The sequence below is a fragment of the Phyllostomus hastatus genome, unplaced genomic scaffold (genome assembly GCF_019186645.2).
Source record: "Phyllostomus hastatus isolate PE091 unplaced genomic scaffold, TTU_PhHast_1.1 phas_scaffold_11, whole genome shotgun sequence".
NCBI classification, from domain to species: Eukaryota; Metazoa; Chordata; class Mammalia; order Chiroptera; family Phyllostomidae; genus Phyllostomus; species Phyllostomus hastatus.
In genome coordinates this window covers 1,589,628-1,606,276 of record NW_025334005.1, presented here as the reverse complement: position 1 = coordinate 1,606,276, position 16,649 = coordinate 1,589,628, and the positions used below count along the sequence as shown (strand labels likewise).

Below are 16,649 nucleotides of genomic sequence, written 5' to 3'. Positions count from 1 at the left end.
GTGCCCTGACCAGGGATCAAACTTGCAGCCTTGGCACAACTTTGGCACAACCTTGGCATGTCCGCAACTTTGGCATATCTGGAGAATGCTCTAACCAACTGAGCTACGTGGCTAGGGTAAATTTTCTTATTGTCATTTTTCTGTTTGGAATACAAAGTCCTGGTTTAAAAAATATTACTCAATATGAGATTATATTTGCTTTGAAAAAAGTGAAGTTATAGATAGGACTGAAATCTCTTGTGATCACCTTCTCCCAGTCCTTTTTCACCTCTGCTGTTAATAGTTTTATGTTTACTTAATTTTTTTTAATGTATTCATGTACTTAGATATTCTTTTGGAAACTGTAGCGTTGGGGGTATACACTTAAAAAAATAACCCGTCACCTGGAGGTCTGCCTGGCGCCCTCCGACTGCCGCACAGTGAGAGTGTGTTTTATAGCCATTTCCCGCGCCGGGGCTCCAGATTTTTAAAAAAATCATAATTCAGCTTTTAGCTTGGTATAATAAGCACTTTGTTCTTAGAAGCTTTTGGAAGTGCAGCATTTGCTGCAAAAGTAGGTAAAATGCTGAATTATAAGCTGGATTCTCTTGCTTTTTGTCTTTGCATGTAAAGTATGCGTTAAGCAGTGGGGAGAACCTTTTTTAAGAAGGCCTTTTCTATGCATCTCCTTTGCAAATGATTCACCACATTGCTTTTAAGTTCTGTTGTCAATGAGCAATTAGCAAATCTTGTAATGTATAACAATTTATATTTTAACCATTTTTTAAATTCATAAACTTTATTTTATAGAGCAGTTGTAGGTTCACAGAGAAGTTGAGCTGAAAGCACGGAAGTTCGCCTGTACTCCTGCCCCGCCCCTTCCATTACCGGCAGCTCCAGAGCGGTGTGCTGGCTACAAGGAATGAGGCATCGTTCGCACTGAGTCCCGAGGCTCCCACAGGGCCCGCTCTCAGTGGTGTGTGTTCTCTGGGTCTTGACAGACGCACATGCGATGTATCCGGCATTGTCACATCCTACAGAACGGGTTCGCTGGGCTCCACCTGTTCGCTCCTGCCTCCCACCTAGCCCCTGACAGGTGCTTCCTTTCTCCTGTCTCCAGAGTCGTGCCTTTTCTGGAGTGCCGCCCAGTTGGAGCCACACAGTATGTACCACTTCCAGACTGGCTTTTTTGACTTAGTAATCAACCTTTAGGATTCCCCCGTGACTTTTAACGGCCTCATAGCTCATTCTTTTTAGTGCCGAGTGATGCTCTGTTGTATGGCTGTACCGCGGTTTATCTTCTCCTCTCCTGCTTGTTCCCAGGGGTTGGCAGTACGGGTAAAGCTGCTATACACATCGTGTGCAGGTTTTTGTACAGATACAAGTTTTCAGTCCTTCGGGTAAACACCAAGGAACGTGATTGCTAGGTGGTATGGTAAGAGTATGTTTAGTTTTGTAAGAAACGACCAAATTGTCGTCCACAGAGGCTTTAACATTTTGCATTCCCAGCAACAATGCGTGAGCGTTCCTTTTGCCCCACGTTCTCCCCAGCGTTTGGTGTGGTCATTGTTTCACATCTGGGCCATTCTACTTGGTGTGCAGTGCTATCCCGGTGCAATTTTAATTTGCATGTCCCTGATGTCGTATGATGTGGAGCATCTCTTCATGTGATCACATCATTTTTAATGACTATATATATTTCACTGGATGCATAAAGAACCTCGGCACAGATAAAGTCATTTCTGTTTGTTACTGGTGTTCGGGCACCGAGTGTTGGTGGGTGACCTGGGTTATTTGTTCTGTGGTAGCCCCAGCAGTGTCCTCTGTCCTCCCTATTTACTTACACCTTTCTCTGTCTTTCTGTTTTAAATTCTTTGGACATCATTCTAAGACTTTTTCCCTTAGGATAAACACCTTAGGATAAACTCATAGAAATAGAAGAATTTAGTTAAAGGATGTGCAGATTTTAACACCTTTGAATGTCTATGGCCAGAAAAACCAAGCCAGCTTATACTTTTACCAGTGTTTCCAGCCAGTTTTATATTAAGAAATCTAAAAATATTTTTTTAGGGAAAAATTTCAACGTGCACAAACAGAATAGTGTAACAAACCCTCCGTGTCCCAGTTCCAGCAACCATATACCCAAGGCCCGTCCTGCCCCTTATTTTCCAACACATCCCCTCATTCTCCACTTCTCTCCTGCATTCCACTTTAAAACCTCTAGTGAACTATAGTGCAAATGCAGAGAGAACTAGAGGTCCCATGAATGAGTTTTCACAAGCTGAAACCCACCCGGGTAACCAGCAACCCAGGCGTCCTGTCTGTCCACCGCCAGTGACTTCCTTCCTGCCAAGGGCGCCTGGTAACCTGGCATCTGACTGCACTGCTTAGTTTTGCCAGGTTTTGTTTCTTACATATGTAGAACCTTAGAGTATGTTCTTTCGTGTCTTAGTTCTTTCTCTTGGGCGTCGTGTGTGGGGTTATCTGTGTAATTGCGCACAGTTGTTGACTATTCTTGTTGCTGTATGCAATTCCATTGTGTGAAGTTCCTCTGTTGATGGACGGTTGTTGGTTAGATGGCAGTTTTGGGCTATTACAAATCATGGTGCTCTGAACGTTCAAAGGTTGTGCCTTTTGGTGAACACGTGGGTGCGTTTCTTTTGGGACTGTGTCTAGCAGTGAAACTGCGAGGTCACTGAGATAATGCCTATATTTGGTTTGGGAAGACCAAATCACACTTCCACCAGCAGTGCGCAAGTTCTTTGTGTCCTCGCTGATGGCTCATGTTTTTATCCTCTTTGTTTTAGCTGTACTTCTGGCAGTTTGATAGCTTATGACAGTTTCAGTCTGCACTAGTGAGGTCCGAGCACCTTTTCATACCTTTATTGGTTATTTGGATATCCTTTTTTATGAAGAGGAAACAAGTTTTTGTCTTTTCCTACTGTGTGGTCTATTTTTCTTACCGTATCGGCTCTCTTGCTGCACAGCAGGTTACCTGCCAGCTTAGTGGTGTCTAGTGGCAGCAGACACTCACCACTCACTTGTTCCCTCCCGGTTTCTGGGGTAGGGCGCCGGGAGAGGCTCGGCCGGTGGTTCTGGCCTGGACGCGATCAGCCCGCTGAGGCTTGTCTGCAGGCGGAGGGTGCTTCCTGAGCTGGGTCGTCCACATGCCTGGCAGGGCAGTCCCGGCTCTTGATGGGGGGCCCCGGTTTCTGTCCACGCGGGCTGCTGTCAGGGATTCCTAGGAGTCCTGCCCCCAAGACGCGGGGACTGGCTTTCCCTCGCCAGACTGAGCTGAGAGAAAGAGCACCAAGTGTGGGCTGTTCTTTCCGGGACCTCGCCTCAGAGGTCAGATGACATGTACTTCTGAAACGTTCTGTTTGTTGGAAGAGATTCACTCGATCATCCCACCTGATGTTCAAAAAGAGGGAAGTTGGGCTCCGTTTTTTTAAAAGGAGGAGTGTCAGAGAATTTGGACATATTTTCAAACACAACACTTTGTAGGGTTTCTTTTAATTCTGGATGAGTCACCCTCCCCGCTCTGCTGGGCGCCGTGTCTTTGAGAAAGAGCAGTCACCTCGCCGTTAGTGTGGTTCGTTTCCCAGTTCTTTCCTCCACGGTTAGCCCGTTCTACTGCTACTTTGAAGAAAGTCCCCAGATAATTATAATTTAACATAATTGTAAATACTTTGTCAGTATATACCTTTCAAACGCAAACACTTCCCTTTTTGTTTTAACCATTAAACTATCATAACATAACCACAAAACTATCATAATTACAAAGGAAACCCCATACAGTTGCCTAATAATACTCAATACTTAGAGTTGAAATTTCCAGTTGTCTCAAATATCATCATTTTTTGTATAGTTTAATAATTTTGACAAGTCGGGGTGCAGCTAAGGCCCACCAATTTAAAAAAATCTATAGATCACCTATTCATCATTCTTTTACCCCCCCCCCCCCCCCCCGTCTCTTTTTCGAAGACCTGGGCTTCTTTTTTGTGGTGTCCCCACAGTGTTCTGTGTTCTGTGCCCAGGCAGCTGTTTCTCTTTTGGGGGGGGGCGGCGTGTGGAGCTTTGTTGTTCTAACTGGTGTTGCTTCTTTGGTTGTGATTTGTCTCTAGAGGTCGAATTGTGGACCGAAATTGAAAATTTTAAAGTGCTTTCAAATTTAATCACATTCAGATTCATTCAGTTTGTATGGAGCTGTTCTACACTGAAATGTAACGATGTCTGTTTTGGAATCGGCTCTCTTCCCCATCACTGTGTGTTCGGTGAGGCCGTCTGAGTGCCCATTTCATCCTCTGTTGGATGACCCCGCGCTGACTGGCAGGCCTGCACCTGGAGCTCCCCGCCCCTCGCTGGTAGCTGCAAGTGCTGCGGGGTGAGGCACAGCCAGGCCCAGCTCTCGCTACTGGGGCCAGTGGGGTTCCGCCCGCGAGGATTTCTGAAGCGTGCCGTGCTTGATGGCTTAGTCAGGGGCCCTGACCTCTTTTCCCCTAGACTGTCAAATAAGACCGTGACAGTAACCAACCCAGGAGCCGCCTGGTGGGAACAAATCAAAATTGTACCTGGTTTGTTTGTCAGATTGGCAAAAAAAACACATTTTTTGGTGTGCCGCAGAATTTTAGTAACTAGTTTGTACGTGCCATGAGATGGAGAAGGTTGAAAACCGCTGCCTGAGAGACCCCGAGCTTGCCGTGCACATGCACCTTTCTCCGCGTGCGCTCTGCCGGCCTGTCCTCTCCTTGCTGCTGGTTTTCCAGTTGCGGCGACTCGTGTTTTCAGGGCTGGTGACTCAAAGTCGTAAGGTCTCTGCAGGCCACTTTAAACTCCCAGTCTTCCCTAGCCTTTGCTTTTCCTTTTAATAGAAACTTGAGCAATGAAAAATTAGAAAAATAAATGACAACATGATTAGAAGAAACATCAAAGAAGTAGATATTTTTAAAAATTCATGTATTTTTTAAGTTTAACCTTAGAAAATTTGTTCCTTACACCTGTTGTATTTTTAAAGTATCATTCAACTTCAGGGCAAGCATTCAATTTTTAGTGTTTTGTTTTTAAGTGAATTTACAGTAATGATACCAACTGTGGCCGTAACCATCCAGTGAGCATCTTCAGGACCTGTGCCCATGGCAGGCCCAGTGCTCCTGCACTTCGGTCACACGTGGTCTGAGAAGATGGCCGTGGTGCTGGTGCCCGTGCCCGCCTCCTCGAGATGCTCAGGGCAGCGTCTCCGTGGAGAGACGGTGCAGGCTGCCTGTGTGACCTTAAATTCTCTGGTGGCCTCATGCATAAAGACAGGTAAAACTAATTTTAATGTACTTCTGTTAACCCAGTGACCCGAAATAGCATCGTTTCAGCATCTAATCAATATAAAAATTATTGATGTTTTCACTTTTTTTTTTGTACTAAGTCTTTGAAATCAGATATGTATCTTATGTTCACAGCACATCTCAACTCAAACTATAGCTCTGTTTCAGGGGCTCAAAGCCTTATGTATCTCTGTTGAGTATGTATGTAAAGATACTGGAGGGGCTGCATAGATCAGAATTGTTCTAACCATCGCACACATGGCGTAGCAGAGGACGACGACTAGGGACCCAAGTAAACGATGGCTTAGAGGTGCAGGGCGCTAAGTGGGGAAGCTGTTTCTGTGTCCCAGGTGGTGGCGGGAGAAGATGGAGGGGAGAGATCCCCGGGAGGCGGCACTGGCAGGGTTTGGACTGGGTTGGACTGGGAGGGGAAGAGGAGGCAGAGCCCGCGTTCAGGCGCTGTCCTCCCCGTGGGAGAGCGCCTGCTCTGCGCTGGGGAAGGCTTGGTGAGGAGGAGGTTGGGTCGAGGGCCGGGATGGGGCGGAAGGCAGAAGCTCTGTTTCGCGGAACTTAGGTTTGATGTTCTTGTGAGCTGCCCAAGGGGGAATGCCTGCTAGTAGTTGAGTGCCTGTATTTGAGGTGTAGAGAGAATCTTTTGGGAACTCAACTGTGTTTATAGAAATACTTTAAAAATCCATGGAAAAGGCTTCATTTATTCTACAAAACTAAAACCAGAACCAAACAGCAAACCATAGTCTTTTGTTTCAGTTGCTGGGGCAACAGCGTGAGTAAGAACAAATGTGAATTGATACCCCAGCCAAATATGGGCAGCTCAGGAGAGTACTAAATAAGCAGGCAGTGTCCGCAGTCCGAACCGTGTGGGAATCCCTACCTTAGCAGTTGCACGGAACAGGAAGGAAGAGGAGGCGGAACCCGCCAGCTAAGGAGGTGGAGGACACGAGGCGCTTGATACCAAAGAAGCCGAGTAAGGAGACCGTTCCAGTAAGTGGCCTCTACTGGGCGATTGTATTGTGCTGGGGAGGGTTTCGTTTGGATTTAGCCCCATCTGGAGGGCACTGGCGACTCAGAAGAGCAGTTTCCGTGGAGTGGGAGAGAGAGACACTGGATTGGAGTGACCGAGAGGGACTGCTGTTGGACAGGAGGCCGGTTCTCTTCCTTTTCCGTAACCGCCACCAGTCACTGAGACGACCAGCCTAGTAGGAGAGGGGGCAAATGAAAGAAACAGACAGTCGGCAGGAAAGGGAAGTGTAAATGGCTCTTAAACATACGAGTGGTGCTCCTGATACAGGGGTGTGAGGAAACAGGCATTTCTGCATCGCCGGTGGGGCTGCGGATGGGTATGACCTCTGTGGAGAGTCGTTTGGAAATATGCATGTAGTCAGAAACGTGCATTGTGGGATCCAGCAGGTCACTCTCTGGGCACTCGGGCCCTTTTGTTTGTAATATGAAAACTGAACGGTCATCAGTGGCGGCCTGGTTAGATCAACGGTAATACGCAGGAAAGTCTGTATCAGGTAAAACATACTTCCAAGAAAGCAGAATTTGTTGTTTTCCCTACTGTATAAATCAGGCTTTTTAAAGGCTGAGAAAAAGAAGGCATTTGGAAATGTACCTTTGAAGAGCTATGTTGAGCCTTGACCTTCTGCCTTTTAACACATTTCACATAAGTTATTAGCCTGTAGTCCCTCCTCCCAGATACCTTAGGATTCTTTTCAGAGGGCCCTGTCCTATTATATATATATATACACGTACTCGGTTGTACACCACTCGAAAGGCTTCCTGGGTGGATTCACACTCCAGCTGACCTTACTGCCCCTAAAAATAACCGCAGCCCCTATCAAGAGAGCAGGTTTACTTGGAGTGGGTCACTGACAGAGTAAGCAAGTGTGTGAGGTTGAGAACTGGGGATGTGGCAGTCGGGCTGTACTGTAGCTGTCTGATGCAGGAGGGAGACTTCGTGGTCGGCTTTTGGGGGAGGGGAAAGGGCCGTGCAAACCTTTGTGAGCCGTGTATTCCCCTGCCACCTGCATTGACCCGGTTTTGCTGGCCTTTCTGCAGTCTGGCCTTCTTTGGAGAACGCGTGTGTTCGCACGTGGCTTAAAAAAAAAGGAAAACAATCAGGCGTGCTCCCCCCGCAGCGTTCGCTGGTGCCGCACAACCTTGAGTGCTCAGGCATCGGGCCTCGCCAAGAGCTCGTGTAAATTCACTGTATTTGTTTCGTATGAGTCAGAGACTGCTTATTCATCATTCCTTTTTCTTCATTTCTTTGAAATCTTGGTTTCACTTATATTTTGTATTTTTTTACTTCTTAGAGCAGCGATTTTCAACCTCTGTTATCTCATGTTACACATAAACTAATTACTAAAATTCTGTGGCACACTAAAAGATATATTTTTGCTGATCTGACAAAAAAATTTATATATGTATGAAATTTGGATTCATTCACACCAGATGGCTTTTATTGTGTTGGCTGTTGTCATTTTTTAATTTGACAAGCTAAGGGAAAAGAAGTCAGTGCCCCTAATAGTTATTACATGTTTTAAAAGTTCTTGTGGCATGTGCTGTGGCATGCCAGTTGGAAATCACTATTTTAGAGCCATAGGAAAGAATTAGGTTTTAAAAACTTATTGTGTGTGGTTTTTTTTTTTTTTTTTTTTTAAGAGAGAGGAAGGGTCGGGGGAGAGACATCATTTTGCATTTATTAACATTTATTGGTTGAATCTTGTATGTGCCCTGATGGGGGTCAAACCCACAACCTTGGCATATCAGGAACATGCCGTAACCAACCGGGCTACCTGGCCAGGTCATAAAGAAGTGCTGTATTTTGTCGTGTATAATGTGTACTTTTTGCCCAAGTTTTTGAGGGAAAAATAAGGATGCACATTATACATAGGTAGTACTAATTCCGTATCTATATAAATGTTTTTAATTTTTTCATTTATGCTTATATGTTATAAGTGTAACTCTAAAAAGCAGTAACAATTTCCATATGTGAACTAATAACCTGGAATACTATCTGTTGTGTTTCTAAATATAAATAAATGAAAAATTGAGTCAAAAAATTAAAATGAAAGATTTTTTTCCCTGAAAGTTTGGGCCTGAAATGTGGGTGCTTTTTATACACAGGAGCACATTATACACAGCAAAATATGGTAGTTTAAGATTTGAAGTATAGTTTAATCCTCCATTTTACACATAAGAAACAGGCTCAGAGAGATGAGGTTGCTTGCCCAGAGGTTGACTCAACCAAAGTGGGTCTCCTTAGTCGTCCTCACAGAGTTTGGTGGTGCGAGATGTGATGATGCCCTTGCGTGGTCACGTCTAGGTAACCTGCCATGGTTTTGAGGGGTCTGCGGCTTTAATTACATTGCAACAACTATCAATTTATATGCTGCGCTAATATATTTACAGTCATGGAGACAGTCCAGTTCAAGAAAGTTGAATCCTAGAGATGTGAATTTATCCAAGATCATAGACCATTAACATTTGTTCTGTGCTTAGCTTTTAACGTCAGGGCGGCGCTGTGCAGTGGAACTTTGTGTAATGATGTTCTTTATCCGTGTGCAGTGTAAACGAGGAGAGAGTTCAGTTTCTTGGTCTTACCAGCTGCAGGGACTCCATAGCCGGTGGCACGTGGCTGGTAGCTGTTGTTGTGGACAGCACAGGTCTAGAGCGTTCACCTTTACAAAATGCTTTTTTTTTTTGAGAACGTTAGAAGTGTTATGGTGGACACCAAGACTTGATGAGTATGATTAGAATTGTCAGCTAGAAATTAGGCTTATGTTTAAAAGTCGGAGGAAAAATTAGTTCTCGGAGCGGATGACGGTGCCATATCTGGGGTGGCGTGGGCCTTGTTTATGCTTTTCACCTGTTCTTCAGCACAGCCATGGAGGACCTGTGTGAAGCCGCTTCTGCCTTCTCCATCACTTAGGTGTCTTGTTTTGCTCGTTGAAAATCCCATCCTTGGGTTACGTTTTCAGTGAACGCCGTGGCTCTCAGCACGTGTTTCAGTCTCTGTACTTTTATTTTACGTGTCGATCACTTCATTACCAAGCCGCCTTACAAAAAGTTTTGGTATCTTTCTTGCTGTGGTGCTCTGGATTGTGGAAGTGTTGGCTTATACGCCAGATTAAGCCTGATGTATACCAGGGCTGAGCCAGCTAGGTACAGCGGGTACTGGGATTGCGGAGTCTTTTGTACCATTGTCCTACGTCTCTGCGTGTTGTTGTAACAGGCAGAGTTGGTTCTCCGGCTTTACTTTGGGTGCTGATTTACTAATTTATGACTTGGCTCCATTTTAATAGCAACTTAGACTGGCTTGGCTTCATGCATGGCTGCCGTGATTTGAGTGTCCATTCAGGTGCATAGCCAGACGATGATGTAATCCAATTAGGTGCCAGAGTTTTTGCTTAAAGTACTTCCATACATGATTTGGTTTTTTAAAAGGTGGTAATATGGATTGATCTTGGGTATTTCATACTTTAAACAGTAGTCTTTTTGCATTCTTGGTACAATGATTTTTGATAGTGGTTTAGAAGCCTTGATATTCCTGCCACAGCTTATATTAAAATGATTGATGTTTTTGAAATGAGCTAGTGTGTGTTTGTGTGTGTTGCTCAGCTTAATGAGTTTTTAAAATGTGTGTATTGATTTTAGGGGGTCGGGGGAGAGAGGTGTCAGTTGGTTGCCTCCTGCACGTGCCTGGCGTGTGACCGAACCTGCAGACTTGCTGGCGGGCAGGACGGTGCTCCAGCTAACCTGAGCCCCACCGGCCGGGGCCTTCGACGAACTCTGTACTCCAGGTTTGGTGGGTTGTTCTCCAGTCCACACTGTGCTCGGCGCTGAGGGTAAAATGGCGAACAGACTTAATAGAGGTCTTGTCTTACCATCCCATTATTCTCCGTCTCTTCAGACGCAGGCGTTTGGGAGAACACAAATGAGGATGCTTGCAGAAATGGGATTGGGTCCACACCAAAATGATCTGATCGGGTCGGCCTACCTTGGGGCTTTCTGATGTTCGCGAGAAGGGGCGTTGGCTTGCTCTTCGGGTCCAGCCTTTGGGTTGTGTCGCCTGTCCGCGGTTGTCTGTGGATGGCGTGCGGTGTAAGGAGAAAGTGTTTTTCTTGCGTGTCAGATAACGGCTATGGCTTTCTCTCGTGAATTTGCATTCGTGAGGAAGACTGTGGGATCTATAGTAAAATTCGTATGTCAGCACAGGAACAGATTATTACTGCTTTTTTTCTTAGTGAGTTTTTTAAAAAAATAAATTCAATGTTCATACAAGGGTTATTTGGAGTAAATCCTTGTTGTCAACCGTAAAATAGGGGTAATGCCCGAGAGGGCCGAGGGCCGCTTGCACGCCGCCAGCACGGAGGGCCTGGGAGCGGGGCAGGTGCTCGTTCTCGCTCTTCCCCGGGCTCCGTGGCCAGGCGAGCACGTGTTTAGATGCTGTTTAGATGAGGACCTGTTTTTAGGCCTAACCATTCCTTATCTCTGACCTGCATTTTCATAATTATGTTGTTCTCGCTTTCTTTGCATTATTGAAAAGAGGAGACACTTTGTGATGGGGTGAGGTTATATGGCCGTTGAAGAAAAGGGGCTTTTTAAAGAAATAATTGGTGAAAATAAATATAAAAGTGTATTGTTACTATTTTTTTATAATGTTGATTTCCTTTTTTGAGGGTACCCTCCTTAATCTGTTTACTTGGAGAGAATCGTCTGTTGCTGACCGACTGCCATAGACAGGACGTGTGTGCCTCCCACGTGTGGCGGTTTCGGGAGGTGGGCCCTTTGGGGGGTGGTTGGGCAGCGGCTGGAGCCCTGAGAATGGGATTTGCGCCCTTATGAAGGCGCCCCCAGGGAGCCCCCGTGCCCCTTCCACAGTGAAAGAAGACGGCCGTTCGAGCCAGGAGGTGGGCCTTCCCCAGACACTGCAACTGCAGGTGCTGTGACCTTGGACCTCCCAGCCTTGAGAACTGCGAGAGGAAGTCCCTGCTGTCTGTGATGCCCCGGGCTGTGGTGGTGGTGTGGCAGCTGGCGTGGACGAAGATGTCAGCTGTTACATCGCACACTGTTTATTAGCCGATCCACGGTTTTCCTCCTCCAGCTCCCATGACACTGTGCTGTTGCTCCCACCGTCTTGGAGCAGTCTGCTCTCCAGCCATGCCCCTCGCTCGCTTTTGTCCTCTAATTATGATGTAAAACGTACAGTTTCCTAAAAATTAAATACTTGGGGAGAATTCCCCCTTTTGAGCTGTATTCTTTAGGAAGAATGTTTCATTATCCTCATAGGTTCTACCATCATATGTGCATTTTAACACTAAGAACAAACACCTCTTTCTGGCGTGCTTTTCCCAGTGTTCTCGTGTCACAGTCTGTCTGGACCTGCTAAATTCTTTGCGGGTCAGGGTCAGGGGCTTTGTCTTTATTTCCTAAGCAGTATTTTTCTAACTTCGTCACCATCAACACCCTCTCAGTACCCACAGGCAGAAAGGAGATTTTTCCCCTACTTCTGTCTCCATTTATTCTTGCACCAAGTCCTGCTTGATTCTCTGTTACTCAGTGTGATACTATCTGTAGTGGCTGGCACTGTATCTATAGCTTTGATTCCTATTGCTTTATTTTATATTGGATTCATAAATTATTGAAGCGGGAAGAAAATTTCAAGTTAATTTAGTCTAATATTTTATGGATGAAGAAATGGATTCTCAGGTTAAATGACTTGTCTTAGGTCACAGAGCTAGTGAATGAATACCTGATGTTATAGCTCTGTGGTCTCAACATTTACAATCCTTTCCCAGGCTAGCATCTTCTTAAAAATTTATTTAAAATTTTTTTTTGGTCAAAGCTTTATCCACAGTTAAGAGTGAGCTAGGTGTAGGAGGTCGAATAAGATAAACAGCAATTCCTAGCCATCCTACCCTCTTTTTCCCCTTTTCTGAAGGCACCTCTTTTAGCCAGTTAAAAAATACATATTTGCCTCCATGTATCTGGAGAGCATACTTGAAAAGTTCACACTTGCATGCATGCCTGCTGATTTTTTTTTAGTTTTAAACATATTTATTAATTTCCTTCTATGAAAAGATACGGAAGATAAAGATTAGCTTTCTTTCCTCCCCTCACTGTACCCTCCCCCGTGTTTTATCTTACTGCCTTTCACTATAGTTTTATTGCAGTTTTGGTTAAGTCAACATTGGGCTTTGTCATTATGGCCCTTTGTGCTGCTTATAATGTTTAGTGTTAAATTACAAATAACTTTTTCTTTCATAGACACCTTTTGTTTTTCCTTGGAAATGTTGGATAATTTTTTTTTTAATGTGCTAATCAGTAATGTAGCCTCAAACGATTGGTTGGGTACTTGATCAGGTGCTCCGTCAGTTTTATCTTTTTAAGACTCTCCCTGCTCCAGTCTGGACCGCTTGCCCTCCCTGCTGGGACCCAGGGGCTGGGGCGAGGTGGTCTTTCTGCTCTGCCCTGCGCTGACGCTCCTGTTTCTCTGTTCACCGACGTGGCCTCTCTCGTTGCCCTGCCTCTCGCCCGTGTGGAGCCCGGTCTGCCGCAGCCTCCGCGAGAAAGGCGTGTGGGAGGCGCGTCCTCTGAGTCTCTCTGTGCCCTTGACTGATAGTTTGGCTGGGTGTGGATTTCTGGATTGGAGATCGTCTTCCTTCTGTTAGTTTGTTGCCTTTCAAATAATACTCCTTTTTATGAAGTAGATGCATTATCTTCTCTTTTTGAGGAGAACAGTTTTATTTTTATTTTCTCTTTTTCTTATATAGTCTTTCCCTCAGCTAGCATTTTCTGTTTGTTTTGCTCTCTACTTCTCATGATAGAGGCTTTCCCAAGATGTCTGGTAACCCTTTGGTTTTCATTAATATTTAAAAGTCAGGGCCCTGGCTGGTGTGGCTCAGTGGATTGAGTGCCATCCTGCAAACCAAAGGGTCACCAGCTCGATTCACGTGCCTGGGTTGCAGGCTAGGTCCTCAGTGGGGGTGCGTGAGATGCAACCACACACTGATGTTTCTCTCCCTCTCTTTTCCCCTTCCTTCCCCTCTCTAAAAATAAATCTTTAAAAATAAAAAGGTCAGAGGCACACTCAGACAACACATAGAGTTGATTCATATGAAGTTGCCGTCTTTCCCAGCTTTGTCCACTATCTGTGAACATAGTTCGTTCTCAGACATCGATTTCTAATTAATGCCCTCCACTGATTGGAGGGCTCCTTGGGGCAATGACTGATTTCAGAACTCAGGCCGACAGTGTGTAAGATGAATCAGGAACATGTTGTTATGCCAGGAAATGAGGAAGTGCTCAAAAATACGAAAGGCATACAAGAGTCTGCTGGATGGGGCCCCCACTGGCCAAACCTGGGACAACTTGAGCATCAGAATGAATAAAGACATTAATGAATAAAATAAGCATCTGTGAGCCCATCCTTAATGCATTAAAGAAAGAGTGGGTGGAAGGGAACATACCTGACTGAAGTTGCAATGTCAGCTGTAGGTGCAGAAGGAGCAGTGGATTTACAAAAACAACCCGTCGTTTTTAACTGTCAGGATAACACTTGATTCAGACAAGAATTGCCAGTGAGGACTGATACTGTTGGGTGAGTATTTCAAGAGTGTGATCTCAAACCCTCTTCCCACAGATCGCTTTCTAATTAATTACTAAGGGGAAATGGTTATTTTACATTGGAGAAATACGGCAAAGTTTAGCTGAGTTATTCAAAATTATCACCAGTAGTGCGATAAGTTGACATCATCTTGTCAATTTATGTGATACTCTAGGAAAAACAAAGCTTTATGTATGTGGTATTCCTACCAGAAACGCACACCTGTATTCTCACAGGTGTCAGTGGGATGAAAGACAGAGGCCGCAGAGCTGTCCGGGTGGACGGAAGCAGAGGGGACGTGAGGTTGCGCGGGGTGGGCGAGTCCGGCTTGAGGTGCCGGGGTGGCTGCGAGGGAGATCATGGAGGAGCTGAAATGCGAACGGTGTGCTCCGTAATCAGCGATGACTGTGTCAAACTCTCGGTTGTGACATGTGCTGTGGCTGTGCAGGGGCATGTTCTTGTTCCTGGGAAACGCACAGGGAACCTCCGTGGCGGCCGCGGTGAGTCAGACGTCTGGGACGTGTGTGGCGGGGTCAAGCAGGCGTGACTCGGTGGCTGACGCGGGTCTAGGCGAAGGTCCCGTGGGGGTTCTCCTTCTTGTGCTGCCCTTGCAACTGTTCTGCAAGCGTACGGTGAAACGTGTTTTTTCTTAAGAAAGATTGGAGTAAGGGTGGCTCACTGGAGGGCTGTGATCATGGGCGAGGCTCGTTCATCGCCTGTGAGCTGCTTTGGTGGGGAAGCCACCCACTGTCAGTGTCTTCAGCCGTTCTCCGTGGAGGGGGATCACGCCGGAGACACTTCTCAGTCTTCCGCCTGGCTGGGAACATTGGGGAGCTTTGTGGGAGGATCTGGCTTGGGGGGCGTGCCTGCGTCTCAGCGTTCACTCTGCCGCTCACAGCCCCTGTGTTTTCAGGGCCGCGGGCTCATGTCCCGCTGTGCCCAGACCCCCCTGTTCTGCGGCCTCCCTGTTCGGCTCCCTCGCATCCTCTGCTAGGGGTGGGAGGGGCAGGACAGGGCAAGGAGATTTAGTGATCCGAAGTGTCCATTGAAGAACTTTCGATCAATATTCCTTTTGTTTCCTTCCAGCACCCCTTCCATTTTTTTGTCTTATCATGGTTCTTGTGGATGTGCCTTTAAAACAAGACAAAGCAACTAGTTTTTTAAAATACTTTCTTTTAAAAAAAATTTTTTTTAAAGATTTTATTGATTTATTTTTAGAGCAAGAAGGGAAGGAGAGAGGGAGAGAGACATCAGTGTGCAGTTGCCTCTCATGTGCCCCCTACTGGGGACCTGGCCCACAACCCAGGCATGTGCCCTGACTGGGAATTGAACCAGTGACTCTTTGGTTTGCAGGTCAGCACTCATTCCACTGAGCCACAGCAGCCAGGGCCCAAAACAGTTTTTTACTGTAGTTCTAGAGGCATTTCAGTGTATGTTCAGTGCATCCTCTTTACCCAGGAGTCTCAGTACAGCACTTGTACATCATTCCAGTTTCTTTTCCGTCTTTTTCATCTTGTTTCTCATGCCCTCACACTCTAGAGTAACCAAATTTCTTACCATCAATAATAAATAGACCTGCTCTTTTCCTTCCATAGTCTAAGTGAAAAAAAAAACACAAGTAAACAAAAACTTTTCCAGAAAAGCAGATTATGTCTCAACATATTTGTTACAACATAATAAGCACCTATATTCATCCTGATGTTTTTTTCTTCTGCCTTTCCTGGTGGGGGCGGGTGTGCTGCAGGTCGAGGAAGGCAGGTTGATACACCTGTGCTGAGAACCTGTGATTGATTGGCCTGCAAACAGGTGCAGTGGGTGAGCCTGGCTGTTGGGAGAAATGATTACAGATCAGCTTTGAGGGTCCCGCAGTCACTTGAATTTAAATGCCAAATGTGTGTACATGTGGGTAGATTTTGTGGAGTATACAATTTTATTAGAATTGAACGGCATCTGGAAACCCTACCATGGAGAGTGGTGGTGATAGGGGCATTTGGGAGTGCACTTTTCACACTAGCATGTTACGCTTGCCGTGGCTGAGGGCTGTAGCAGCACATGGTGACCCAAGAAGTTAGACGATCAATTAGACTTTTTTAAGTGTATGTTCAAAATGCATTTAACTTAAAATTAAATTCTCTTTTCATTTTAACCCAGGTTTGTTACTGTTTTTGTTGATCCACTTTGTTTTGAGAAGCAGTTAGCATTTTTTTAATTGATTATCTCATTTGAAGGAAAATGTTGAGATCACAATGTAGTGTGAGTTTTATGGGAGAAAGGCATTAAATGAACAGCATTTTTTAAAAGATGCCTTTGCATTCTTACAGGGTTTCTAATTACTATATTGTCTAGAGTTTGGGCTTTTTCTGCAGTATCAAGTGTCTGGGACAACTTATAGTTTTTCCATGTGTGGCTTTTAGTTAATTGATATTAGTGACAATTAATACTTCAATGACTTGAATGTTCTGCTCACAGTTTCTAGTAAAAGTTACGACTGTTTAACAGTATCACATGGGGCTGCCACCTATAGGCAGTTAGAGGGAGACACTTAAAAAATTTCTTTTAAAGTTTATTGACTTCAGGGAGGGAGAAACCTAGAAAGAGAGAGACATCCATTGGCTGCGTCTTATACTCTCCCTAGCTAGGAAGTGAGTCCCCAGACTTTTGGTGCCTGGGATGATGCTGCAGCCAGCCGAGCCACACTGGCCGGGGCAGAGGGAGACGCTGTTCAA

The 16,649-nt window shown here is 45.4% G+C and overlaps 1 protein-coding gene across 15 annotated transcripts in view; it reads left to right on the top strand.

The window, feature by feature from the left end:
• Nucleotides 1-16,649, top strand: part of PPP6R3 (protein phosphatase 6 regulatory subunit 3) — a 117,453-nt gene that overhangs the window by 17,647 nt on the left and 83,157 nt on the right. The gene's annotated exons all lie outside the window — the stretch shown is intronic.